At 44.7% G+C, this 13,553-nt stretch overlaps 1 long non-coding RNA gene across 1 annotated transcript; it reads left to right on the forward strand.

The window, feature by feature from the left end:
* Nucleotides 1–697: 697 nt before the first annotated feature.
* Nucleotides 698–5,946, forward strand: LOC129689580 (uncharacterized). Its single transcript, XR_008722142.1, has 4 exons — nt 698–749; nt 2,168–2,209; nt 5,649–5,755; nt 5,870–5,946. It is a non-coding gene; the product is annotated as an uncharacterized LOC129689580 (long non-coding RNA).
* The last annotated feature ends 7,607 nt before the right edge of the window (nt 5,947–13,553 follow it).

Consider the following 13,553-nt stretch of genomic DNA (forward strand, 5'->3'; position numbering starts at 1 on the left):
TGTCAGATCTCAGAGTTACAGACAGTTGTGAGCTGCCATGTAGGTGCTGGGATTTGAACCTGGGTCCTCTGGAAGAGCAGTTAGTGCCCTTAACCACTGAGGCGTCTCACCAGTCCCATAAATAAATATTTGTAAAAGGAGAAAGAATGGAGAACTCATAACTGGTGAAGTAATTTGCATTGTTAAATGAGTCAGTTTACTTTCGTCTTTATTCAGATAAGACACCGCAATAAATATTTACAAAATTCTAACCATACAACAGATTAATTAATTCTGTCAGTATTAATATTTGTTGAATGTGTATGATGTATGAACAGCATTCCAGGTGCTTAGAATACATGAGTGAAGAAAACAAAGACTGCTGCACCTCAAGGGTTAATTTTTAGGGAAGGAGACAGGCCTGCCCAAAGTATAATAAGTAAGCCATCTAGTGATACTACGGGGAAATAGGCATCTAGGCACCGCAGGGGAGGACCAGAGATCCTGGGATGTGGCAGGGGTGTGTGTGGTCTCAGATAAGGAGGCCGAGGCAAGGCTCGCTGAGAAAGCAGCATTTGAGCAAAGGCTTCAATGGAGATAAGACCATTGGCTAAGCAGGTTCTTGGGCAAGGACATTCCAAGCAGAGAGCAAAGGTCTGTGAGCTGAGTATAAGAGGGGGAAGGCGTGAGCTCATGCATGGCTTTGTGGGCTGTTTGTAAGGATTCTGGCATTTTTCTGAGCTGAATGGGAGGCCGTTGAGGAACTTAAGGTGAGGAGTGGCATGAAATGACAAATTTTAGGCAGTGTATTTTGGCCGCTACATTGAAAAAATACTGTTGGTGCACCCGCTTACTCCCAGCACTTGAGAAACAGAGGCAGGCAGGTCTTTGACTTGGGGCTTGTGTGGTCTACAGGTTTCAGGCAGGCCAGGGCTACCCAGTTAGTCCCTATCTCAATAAGAAAACACACACAAAGGGAAAATGCTGCCTAGAATGAGTCTAGGAGGGCTTTCCCCGCTCCTCCCGCCCCCCCCCCCCCGCCTTAGTAGGGCTTTTAAAGAGGTTGTTTAAATTACTCTCTTCAGAGAGAGACCACAGTGGCTCTGTCGGGGTTAGGTATGGGTGGAAAGAGGAGCTCTGATTCTAGACATGTTTGTAGACAAGAAAAGGGGGAACCTGAGGACTTTAAGGTGCAGGGCTTGGCATAATCGAGGATGTGAGTGAAGCGGTTGCCCGTGGTTACTGGAAAATCCTCACTCCAGAAGCAGCATGAACACTGCTGTGGGCTCTCTGAGCGTCAGGAAGCTTTTCTTACCTCTGGGGGGGTGGGGGGGGGTTAACTCTAGGAGCGAGGGTGCCAGGCAGACACAGCCACTGAAGTGCCCTAGCCAGTGTCTTCCAGGGTCCTTGTCAGTTGCCAAGAAGAGTAAGGAAAAGCAGATAAGGAGTGAGAAGAAGCGATGGAGACCGTTAAAGAAAGGCAAGGAAGAAAGCAGGGCTCCGAGAGAGGAACCGCATCAGGCGCCCGCTCAGCTGTCTTTTACCGGGTGGGAACAAGGTGGAGGTTGAGCTAACCTATATTAGGGTTGCTCATGCTGCGGGGAGAATCTCAGGCCCAGCCAGAAAAAGCCCACAGACCTCAGGCATGTTCTCCCGGCACTCCTAGGGAGTTACTCATGCACTCAAAGGAGAAGTCACATGTGCTAGATCCATGACTAGCTCATGAGCCACCTTGGGCCTCGCCCTGGTTGCCTAAGGGGAGCTAGCTCCTGCCGCAACACCACGGAGGAGTAAAAGTTCACAAGTGATTATATAATAGAATAAAAAATCCCTTCAGCACTCCTGACTGCCCTATGTATGTGTGTGTGTGTATGTGTGTGTGTGTGTGTGTGTGTGTGTGTGTGTGTGTGCGTGTTTGTTTGTTTATTCTTTGAGAAAGGCCCAATCTGGCCTTCCACTTCCTGGGTAGCCACGGGCAGTTTGAACTTCTGAATCTCTTGCCTCCACTTTCCCAGTGCTGGGATTACAGGTGTATATCATGTGCCAAATTTGAAGTGTTGGGGATGGAACTGTGTACATGCAAGGCTATATATATATGTATTATTCTACCAATTGCAGCCCCGGCCCAGATTTGCCACTTTTGCTATCAATCAATTATATAGTTTCGTTTTCCTTTAATCTTTTCTAGGACCATGCTGCAAATGTAGAAGTCAGAGGATGATTTGCAAAGGTCAGGTTCCTCCATCGAGTGGATTTTGGGAATCGAACTCAGATTGTCAGTCTTGCTAAGACATCTGGATGTCCCTGTTTGGGTTTGTTGAAACGGGGTCTCACGTAGCCTAGGTTGGCCTTTAACTTGCTACTTAGAAGATGACCTTGAACTCCTGAACCTCTTGGTTTTCTGTCAGAAATCCTGAGATTACCTTTTTTGTTGTTGTTTGGTTTTTTTTTTTTTTTTTTTTTTGCTTTGTTTTGAGACAAGGTTTCTCTGTGTAGCCTTGGCTGTCCTGGACTCTCTTTGTAGACCAGTCTGGTCTCAAACTCACAGAGTCACCTGCCTCTGCCTCCCTGAGTGCTGGGATTACAGGCATGAGCCACTGTGTCTGGCTGAGATTACCTTAATTTAATTTTTTTTTTTTTTATTTTAGAAAGAATTTTAGTTAGGCATGGTGGTTCATGCTTGTAAACCGAGAACCTGGGAGGCTGAGGAAGGAGGATTACCCAGGGTCTGGAGCTAGCTTGCACTATACAGTGAATTCTAAGTCAGCTTCATTTTCATAATAAGACCTTGTCTCAAAAAAAATTAAAAAGGGTGGGCATGGGGGGTAAGGGTGTGAGAGTAAGGGCCTGTGAGATGGATCAGTGGGTAAAGGTCCTTTGCCACCCTTTGGTGTAAGCCTCACAACTTCTATCTCCAGGGTCCATATAAAGGTGGAAGAAGTGAGCCAGCTCCACAAAGTTGTCCTCTGACCTCCTCACAGATGCTCTGACCTCTGACCTCACAGACACTGACACACACCCACACAAACACACTGAAACAATAAATAAATTTAATGAATGAAAGTGAGAAGGTGGAGGAGGAGAAATTTACACAGTGATTTTCAAGAGTTACAATTGTTCCAGGGGCCTCAAGACAGAAACTATCCCATCACCAACAGGAGTTCACTATGGTGAAAGCACTCAGTAAAATGAAGCGGAAAAAGACTCAGGAGCATGATTGCGGGGACCTATTATTTTTCTTCTTTCTTTCTTTTATTTTTATTTTTTCCTTTTCTCAGTGCTCTGGACTGAATGAAACCAAGGTCTCTGGTACCCTAAGAAGCGCTCTAGCCTAACCTTGGGTCTGACCAGTTATGCTAGTTTTGCTCCTTGTGTTACAGTTTTCAAACTGTGTTCCTGGAGGAACACATGGAGATGGCTGGGTTTCCCCTCTCTGTGAAGCTCTGGTTTCCATCATGGCAAACCTTCTTTCTGTCTTTAGAGTTGGGTTCCATGCAAGATTTCATTTATAAATAAAAACAGTTTTAGGAAAAAGAAAAAAAAAAGATGCATCCGAAGATCATGAAGCAAACAACTTCCATTCAGAGTCAAAAGCACTGTGTGCCTCAGGGCTGCTTATGGTTTAGTGTCTTTAGGTGTTCATGCGGCTCTCTGGCTGGCCAGATGCAGGCAGGCATTCGTATAAACTTTCCCCCAGTCTCATTTACTACTGTTAACTCACCTTTTAGCAAATAACTCTACAAAGTCAGTGTAGCCAGAACCCTTTGCCCTGGTTGGCTTTCTCAACTGCTGCCGTCCATAGGTTGATGTCTGTCTGATACCTTGTCTGTCTTCAGCAAGAATGTTGCTGGGTCAGTATAGCCTGAATCCTTCCTCACCGCTGGGGATTTCTCTCAGGAATTTCTCATCTCTGATCTCCGCCCTGCTAGGTATTTGCGCTCGCCCCGGCTGGCTGCCGCTTTGGAATCGAGCCTATCCTCTGTGCCCTACTGCGCAGGGCCGCTGCAGTGCTCCTCACCTGTGATGGCCCCAGATAAGGTCGGCCTCACTAGGCCGCGCTAAAGAGTATTGTTTGGGGTCAGCAAAAGGGCTCAGCTCTGAAGGCCCTAGCCTCTAAGACTGAGTTCCAGAGTTCAGTCCTCCTGGAACCCACATAGCAGCAGGAAAGAATCACTCCCCCAAGTTGTTCTCTCGTGCCATGCATACCCCTTCCCCTGGAGATAAACGTATTTTTATAATATTGATTTGATTTTCTGTGATAGAATTACCCATGCGATTTTTGTTGTTGTTTTGTTTTTCGAGACAGTGTAGCATCCGATGCCTCCAGCCCCATGAGCACACATACATATGTACACACATACATATAAACATTTATACACACACTTAAAAAAATCTATTTGGCTGGATGTGGTGGCTCATGATTATAATCCCAGCATGTCTGTCTGTCTGTGTGTGTATACGTGTGCTCGTGGGGCTGAAGGCATTGGATGTCCCTGGTGCTGGGGTTGTAGTCAGTTGTGAGTTACCTCGCATGGATTCTGGTAAGGAAATGTGGGTTCTCTGCAAGAGTAGCAAATGCTCTCAACCATTGAGCTATCTCTCCAGGCCCTTAAGCAGACATTTTAATGAAATATTTTCCCCACATTGATTGTATGTCAACCAAAATGATGACTTTTAGACTTTATGGTACCTTCCCAAGCTGAAGTCTCAGGCTTTCTTACCATCTGTTTGTTTCATTCTCTTTGTCTATCTCTGTCTTTGTAAAGTGACTTTTGGGCATTTAAGAACACTTCATGTATCCAGGTGTGGTAGTACACACCTTTAATCCCAGCACTCAGGGAGGCAGAGGCCAGCCTGATCTACTGGGAGAGTCCAGGACAGCCAAGGCTACACCGAGAAACCTTGTATTGAAAAACAAAAACAAACAAACAAAATACCATTTCATGCACAGCAAAATTTATGCCTTGGCTATTTCATGTCAGTAAGTACCAACTACAGAGGCTTTACAAAATTTGCTATGAGTGAATTATTTAAAGGTGGTTAAGATGACAGACTCCCGTAAATTTATCATCTTAATGAACTTCCACCCTTTGTATAAAAAAATTAAGCTCATGGCTGGAGAGATGGCTCAGCGGTTAAGAGCACTGGCTATTCTTCCAGAGGTCCTGAGTTCAGTTCCCAGCAACCACATGGTGGCTTTCAACCATCTGTAATGGAATCTGATTCCCTCTTCTGCTGTGCATGAAAACACGTGCATATACATAAAATAAATCTTTAAAAAAAAATCAAGCGCATACTTTAGATTGTCTTCTTTTCCATGGAACTTTCAAACAGTTCCTTCCTCAAAATACTTCCTCAATAGCCTTTCTCTGACACTGTTTTCTGGTGAGTGGGTGGGGGCGGTCCACCCTCAGAGCTAAGAAAGCCCAGCTGACCTCTTGAATCTTTAAATGTGCTCATATCTCTACATCTAACTATATTAAAGCAGGGCTCAGCCAACTTGAACTGTAAAAGTCCAGGTAACCATTTTAGTCCATAGTTCTCTGTTGCAATTACCCAGCTATGTCCCTGCAATGTGAAAGTAGCCTTAGACACGTACAAATAAATATTCACAGTGAGGACATGCAAATACATATGCATAGTGATGACCCATTAAAATCCACTTACAGGCCAGGGAGGTGGCTTCCCACACAAAGGCACCTGCTGCCGAGCCTGACAACCCGAGTTTGACCCTGGAGACTCAGGTCACAGAAGAGAGCTGACTCTTCCTGTACTTGTAAGTTGTTCCCTGTACTTGTAAGTTGTTCCCTCATGTCTATACTTGTGCTGTGACACCTGCTCCCCCCAAAGCAAATAAAAATGTAAAAACATTCTTTAACTTAATTTACAGGAAACAGGCTGGATTTAGCTATGAGGACAATAGTTTGCTGACCCTCATCCGTAAGTACTTAGACGCTACAGCAGTCAGATCACAACTCCTGGTGGACCTTGAGGCCCAGTCAGGTAAGGACTGTTGGTTGCTCAGCAGACTGGCTAGACAAACTGGGCACAAATGGAATGCCAACTCTGCTATTTGGGGCAGCTTTATTAGGCCACGTGGAAGCAGATAAGTGAGCAAAGAAACCCATCCACAGAGTGAAGCAAAGCTCACAAAGAAATGTTAAGACTAGCCTGACGAGGAGAGAGAGGCAAGTCCTTGCAACTCTGGCTGAGCTTCCCAGGGCTGGCTCTCACATAATCCCTGCCTATTTTTATATCAAGTATCTCTCATGTAGCCAATTGGCTTGCATCCATGTTTCTTGCCACCTGATAACTTGAGTAACCTTTTCTATCCAACTCTCCAAATGACTAGCAGTTCTCTGCTAGAAACAGCCATGTATCCACAGATTTTGGTTTTGCTAGGTGTGGTTCCTTTCTCAATTCTGTTTCATAGCCCTGCCACCCCAACGCTCCATTTGTTCCTAGTCTTTTCTTTCTCTTTTCTTTTTTTTGTTTCCTTAAGACATATAACTGGAGAGTTTCTTAAAAGATATTTTTGTATATACTTAAGTATGAATGTTAGGACAAAAAGAGGGGGTTGGAAGAGAGCAAGACAGGGCTAGAGGGATGGCTCAGTGGTTAAGAGTATTTGTTGCCCTCCTAGAGGACATGAGTTTGATTCCCAGTACCTACCAGGTTGCTTACAGCTGTCTGTAACTCCAGTTTCAGGGTTCTAGTGCCCTTTTCTGTTCTCCGTGGGCCCCAGGCACTCAGGGCATAGACATATGCAAAGGCAAAAATATACATATGCATAAAATTTAAAAATTTTTAAAAATGAAGAAAGTAATATGTATCTGAATGTTGGTGTGGGCTCCTTAAGCAGGAATTCACCTCTAATATTTGTCTCTGTCCCTGGATATACCTACTTTTACATTAACACAGCTATTACAAATTTGCTTTCTTCCCCTCTCTTTTCTTTTTCTTCTGAAATTTTTTTAATATAAAACCTGTTGGATTTTTTTTTTTTAAATAATATAAGACTTGCTGTGTTGTAGACCAGGGTAGTCTTAGCCTCTCAGTCCTCCTGCCCCAGCTTCCTGGGCTTACAGAGTTGCCGAAGTTTAGAGTTTTGTTTTTTATACCATTGCATGAGTTCATCTTTTCTATTTTATGTATGCACCTGTGTACGTCCACCTGTGAGCATGTATGTGTGCACACATATACATTCACGTGTGTGTGTGTGAGTGAGAGAGGTGTGGTTTCTGTATGTGGTATGTGTGTGTAGATAGTGTGTGTGTTTGTGTATAGGCATACAGTGTATGTGTGGTATGTGGTGTGTGAGTGTGGTGTATGTATATAATGTGTGTATGTACTATGTGTATGTGGTGTGTGTTTGTGTGTGTGTGGTGTGAATGAAAGGACCAGAAGAGACTCAGGTGTCTCCTCTACGCTGAGACAGGGTCTCTCACTGACCCTGAAGCTTGATTGGTGGCCAGCCTACCCCAGCCATCTTCCTGTCACTGCTGCACACAGCGCTGGGATGACAGGTGTGCACGCAGCTCCACACCTCAGCCGAGCTGCTGCTGTTGCTGCTTCCTTTTCTCCTCCTCCTCCTTCTTCTCCTCCTCCTCCTCTTCCTTCCCCTTCTTCTTCTTATTCTTCTTGCTTGTTTGTTAGTTTTTGAAGACAGGGTTTCTCTGCATAGCCCTGGCACTCCTGAAATTTGCTCTGTAGACCAGGCTGGCCTTGAACTCAAGAGATCTGCCTGCCTCTGCCTCCCTGAGTGCTGGGATTACATCGGCCTGGCTTCTTAATGTGGTTTCTGAACATTGAACTCAGGTTCTCAAGCTTGTACAAGTACGTCACAGGTCACAGGCTGTCCTTTCTCCAAAGTCCTCATTCCCCTGGGCTTCTATTACTCCTCAGATAATGGCCTATAATTCCTGGAGCTGTTAGTTCTCTCCTGCCTTTAAGCTATTTTTTTGTTTGTTTCAATTTTTAAGTTCCTATTTCTCAACTCGTAGGTTTCTCCAAATTACTGTTAATATTGGGGGTTAGAGAATTTTATTTGATATAAATGGTAGCTTTAAAGATGAACAACAAAAAAATGGTGGTGGTGGGGCACACCTTTAATCCCAGTGCTTAGGAGGCAGAGGCAGGTAGATCTCTGAGTTCTAGGCCAGCCTGGTCTACAGAGCAAGATCCAGGACAGCCAGGGGTATATAGAGAAACCTTGTCTTCAATAACCAAAAGTAGAAGAAGCAAAAGAAGAGAAGGAGGAGAAGGTGGGGGAAGAAGATTGAGGTTGTTTATGGTGGTGCACACCTGTAATCCTAGTATTTTGGAGGTGGAGGCAGAAGGATCAAGAGTTCAAGATCATTTTTGGCTACATAGAAAGTTCAGCTACATGAGACCATGACAAACAAGACAAAAAGTTAAAAAAAAAAAAAAAAAAGCACATAGAAAAGCTTTCATTGACCATGCTAACATTTTAGCCCAAGTGCCATGGCAGTACATTGGAATATTGTACTCCACTTCTTGAGGAAGTTATTGCTTTTGTACAAGTATTACTGGTCTCTACCTCTGTGCCATAAACTTCTCTGAGAAATTAGACTACAAGCCGGGGGTGGTGATGCATACCTTTAATCCCAGCACTCAGGGAGTCAGAGTCAGGGGGATCTTTGTAAATTGAGAGCCAGCCTGGTCTACAAAGTCCAGGACAGCCAGGGCTACACAGAAAAACCTCTATCTCAAAACAAAAAACAAAGTAGCAACAACAACAAAAAACCCCAAATTTAAACTACAACAATAAAAAAGACACAGTCACGGTTCTTGTTGTCAAAGGTCATTAAGTCTGTTTTGTATCAGATCATTTTATCAAATGATTTTTAAAATGATTTATCCTTGATATAGTGACTTTTATTGAATCCAATAGCAATGTGTGATGACAAACACCCTTTAGATGTAAGTACCTATAGTTTATTTTCCCTACTTTTCAGCCTGACTAAGAGGACTCATTTATTATTTATTTTAAATGTTGTATGTGCTTGAATATTTGTCTGTACATGCACTATGTGCACCTGGTACACATGGAGGTCAGAAGAGGACATCAGCTCCCTTGGAACTAGAGTTATAGATGGTTGGGAGTCACCATGTAGGTGCTGGGAGCTGAGCCCAGGTTCTCTGCAAGATCAGGGAGTGTTCCTAACCACTGAGCTGTCTCTCCAACCTCTTATTCATTTTATTTTATTGGGTTGCTGTTGCTGCCTTTGTTGTTTTGGTTTTTCAAGACCAGGTTTCTCTATGTAGCCTTGGCTTTCCTGGACTCACTTTATAGATCAGGCTGACTTCGAACTCACAGTGATCAGCTGGCCTCTGCTTCTCTGAGTGCTGGGATTTCAGCCACTGCACCCAGCATTTTTTTTTAGATAAGATCTCACTATTTAGCCTTGGACTGGCCTGGACCTTACTATGTAAATCAGGCTGGTCTCAAACTCATAGAGATCTGTCTGCCTCTGCCTCCCAAACGCTAGGATTAAAGGTGTGCATCAATGTGCTTGGTCCCCCTATTTGTTTTGGGGACATGGTTGAATTCTGCAGTCTAGGCTAGAATGGAACTTGTTATGTAGACAGTTTGGTCTGCAATTTGGAGCTATCCTTCCAGCTTGCAACCATGATTGCCTATTTTTAAATCAATGTATTTTCCAATGTGTTTGTTATCACTGAGTAAGCTTCTTTAAAGTTATTGTGTTGCTGTTTCCTGCAACATAAAATGTTTCATTGTGAAGGTAAGGTCATTAGGATGCAGGGTGTTTTAAAGGGAAGTGAAATATTCCTTCCATCTTGTTGGGAAGCTTTGTTAAAATAGGCAAGTGGACAAAGGCTCCAGGAAGTGCCTGAAATTGACCAGATTAGGTAGGCTCCTTCCAACCCAAGCGTATATAAGCAGTAAAGACTGCTGGGAGGCACCGTCAAACCAAACAAGCTGCCTAGAATCTGTTCAGAGATAAGCCAAACTGCCTGGAGAAAGCAGAGACCAACTGAACTGCCTCAAAAGGGCTGTATCCAACCGGGGGAGCCACCTGGAGGTTCTCAGTTTTCATGAGTTGTCACCAGGGGCTTTCGGTGATGTTGTTCTTTGTTGCTCTTCTGTTCCTACAGATAACCCTGCATTCACATACACACTGCTGTGAGCAACCCCAATAAAACACATTGGTTCAATAATTTGCACTTCGATGGCCTGCATTTGGCCCCTATTTGGGCTGAGTATTTGTCTTCCCAAGCATAGGATCACACAACAGAAGTTGTGGAGAAAGAAGAAAGCTCCAGGAGAAACCTTGAAGCCTAGGGTTCTTTTTTGTAAAGAGTTAAAGCTCTGCTCTTTTTGACTGCTTATTCTTGTGAACTCAAGGGAAAAGCTGTTCCCTCTGGACCATCATTATCTTTAATCAGAGCTCTTTTTTGGTGGATGCTCAAAGTCCTTTAAATTAGTCTGGGAGACTAAATTACTGGGAGAGTATACAAGAATCCTTGGACTTTGAACTAAGTGTAACAGATTTGCTAAGACTCTTGAACTTTACAGGCTTAGGTTGTATGAATGTGCCCAGACTTCCTGGGTGTGATCAGTCACTGCAGAAGACCAGCAGAGAGAGTTTAATGGCTGAAGATGCAGAAGATTCATTGCTTGACCTTGAACAAGTAGTATAGTTTTTCTGGGCGTATTTATTTTATGATAGCCTGACTCCTGGGGTGGGTTATCTCTGCACTGTCTTCCAGTTTTCAAACACTATGATTCTTCTAGAGTTCAGAAAGAGTATTTTGCTACCTGAATTTAAAGTAGATGCAGTGATGAATGGAAAAGAGAACTAAATAGAATATAAAGTTCATTCCATATATCAAATACTATATTAGTATATTAGTTTATATCTGTCAAGAGGTGAACGCCTAGCAGATAACCATGGCTAAGGCACTGATGTTGTGGATTCGGGGGGTGTATGTTGAGACAGCGTTTCTCTTTGTAGCTCTGCTTGTCCTAGAACTCACTTTGTAGACGAGGTTGGCCTTGAACTCACAGAGATTCACCTGCCTCTGCCTCCCAAGGGCTGGGATTAAAGCCGTGTACCACTAACAGCTGAAATCATGGCTTCTTAAAAGCCACTTTTTTTTTTTTAAACCTTCTCTTTCTTCTTCTTAGTGCCTTCTCTCTTCGGTATCTTCTTCCAGGAACTTCTTCCAGTTTGTCCACATGAGGGGGCAACAGAGATGGCTGTGAAAGGAGATTTGCAGTAAACGCTGCTCTTACAACTGAAGCACATCTTACATTTGACTTGTGGCTTCTTACTCTGAAAAAAGCTAGGGCTCTCAGGATATTGTAAGGAAAAAAATGGAATTGGTAGATGACCTCCCACGGATCATATGAATGGTGTTTTCATCTGTGGAATGGCGGGATCAGATACCTCTGCTTTTGTTCTTCTGTATCAGGATGCCTATAATTCTTCTGTATCTCTGTCATCCCCACAGCTCAGCAGCTGTATTGTGAGCATGCAGCCTGCTTCATATTCAGCTCACTTTATATTTAAAGCCTGAAACATACTGAATATCTATCTAGTCAACATCCGCTCATCAGGAACCAAATAAAGTTCCATGCATATGCAGGCAGGCAAGGTCTCAGTTTTAGATAACTTTTCTCTTAATCCACTTAATAACTGAACTTTATCTCTGAACTGTCTCCCAGCTTTCAAATTCTATGATTCTTCTATAGTTTGGGAAGAGCATTTAGCTACCTGAGTTTAAAATAGATGCAGTGATGAATGGAAAAAAGAACTATATAGTCCTGTGAGTTTCAGTTTCTTTAAAAACCTAGTTATGTGAACATGTTTTTGTTTTCATCTCAGGTATGGGATATGGGGCTGCTTCAGTTTGTCCACAGCTATTAACTATGATTGTCTCCAGCACTAGCAGAGGCGTGATCTTTGCCAGATGCAGATAGTTTAATTCTGAGGACTCTGCTGGAGCCCAGAGAGAGACTGGGATGATCCAAAGAAGAAGGAGGAGGAAGAGGAGGAGGAGATTGGCCTTGCCCCCAAGGAACCTGATGACCCTAATCAACACAAAGTAGTCTAAAGAGAATTGTGGCCCCTTTCCCCTCTAACCTCGTCTCTCCTACCTAGTGTTTGAGGTTGGAAGGGAGGTAGATGTATAGGAACCCAAATAAAGTATATAGAACAAAACAAAAAACAAGCCACCAACAAGTGGGGCCCAGAAGTAGCGCAAGGCAAAATGGGAAACTTCGTTTCTTTTTTTGTTTGTTTTGGTTTTCAAGACAGTGTTTTTCTCTGTAGCCTTGGCTGTGCTGGAACTCACTCTGTAGATCAGGCTGGCCTCTAACTCACACAGATCCACCTGCCTCTGCCTCCTGCGTGCTGGGACTAAAAGCATGCGCCACCACTGGCCAGCTCATAGTTTTGCTCCTTACAGTATATTTGGAGGAAGATTTTTCTTTTCTATCCTTTCCTTATTAAATTTAACTCCCTATGTAGATGGCCTTAAACATTTGACTCTCCTATGTCCACCTTCCAAGTTCTGGGATTATAGAGCTCTATACGAAGCACAGCCTAACTTCAAAATCATGGCAATCCCCCAGCCTCACTCTACCCAGTAATGGGATATAAACCTGTGCCACCCAGGGCGGCTTGAAAGGCTCCTTTTCTAGGCTTCAGTTTCTGTATATGTAAAGCGTAATTCCTGAAACTATAGAGTTGGCAGAGTCAAGAAAACCTGAAAAGAACGAGGAATTGTGTCCATAATATTAAAAATGATCCTACATTTGTCTGAAATCAGACTTAACGGAGCACTACTGTTTTGTCCAGCAACACTGTACCCTAAAGGCAATACATGTAACAATATATGCGAAGTCCTTATCACTATCCAAAGCAATTCGTGGGGGCTCTGCAAATTGTTTTGCTTTTAATCAGTTGTTTTTAATCCGCGAGACAGCCTCCATACAGAGCGATATTTGGATCCAAAGTCCATCCCCCCGAAACAAAAACCCCCGCTGCAAGAATGCCCAGCGCACTTCAGTCAGACAAGGGTAGCGCTAGTTTCCACAAAGCTGTAAGGTCCCCACACCACTTCCAAAGCCTGACATCGGTGGAAAGCCTTAGGGGCTGCTCGGGCCGTCGCAGCAGCCCCAGCACACGCGTCGCGGGCTGCCACTCCCGCGCGTCCCGTGCCAGCCCGTCCACTCAGCAGCCGCGCCGCGCCTCTGCCGCCCTCCCATAGGTCCTTCCGGGGACAGGCGAGGTCTTTTCATTTTCCCGCCCGCTCTGTCCCTCGGCGTCCCCGCCCTGCCTTCCGAGCCCGGCCCGCCCTTCCGGACGCCAGCTTCCCCCACCCGCCTTCAGGGCGGCCCGGAGGGGCAGCCGCCGCCCTGGTAGGAGGCGGGAGGGCGGCTCGGGCGGGCCGGGGAGGCGGGACGGAAGGAGGGGCGGGCCAAGAGCCTTGGCGCCGCGTTGCCATGGCAGCGGGGCGGGGAGGAGGGGAGGAAGCGAGCGAGCGCCGGGAGGGGGATGTGGTGCTGCGGCGGCCGCCACCGC

The sequence above is a fragment of the Psammomys obesus genome, unplaced genomic scaffold, assembly GCF_907164565.1.
Source record: "Psammomys obesus unplaced genomic scaffold, mPsaObe1.curated_primary_1811, whole genome shotgun sequence".
NCBI lineage: Eukaryota > Metazoa > Chordata > Mammalia > Rodentia > Muridae > Psammomys > Psammomys obesus.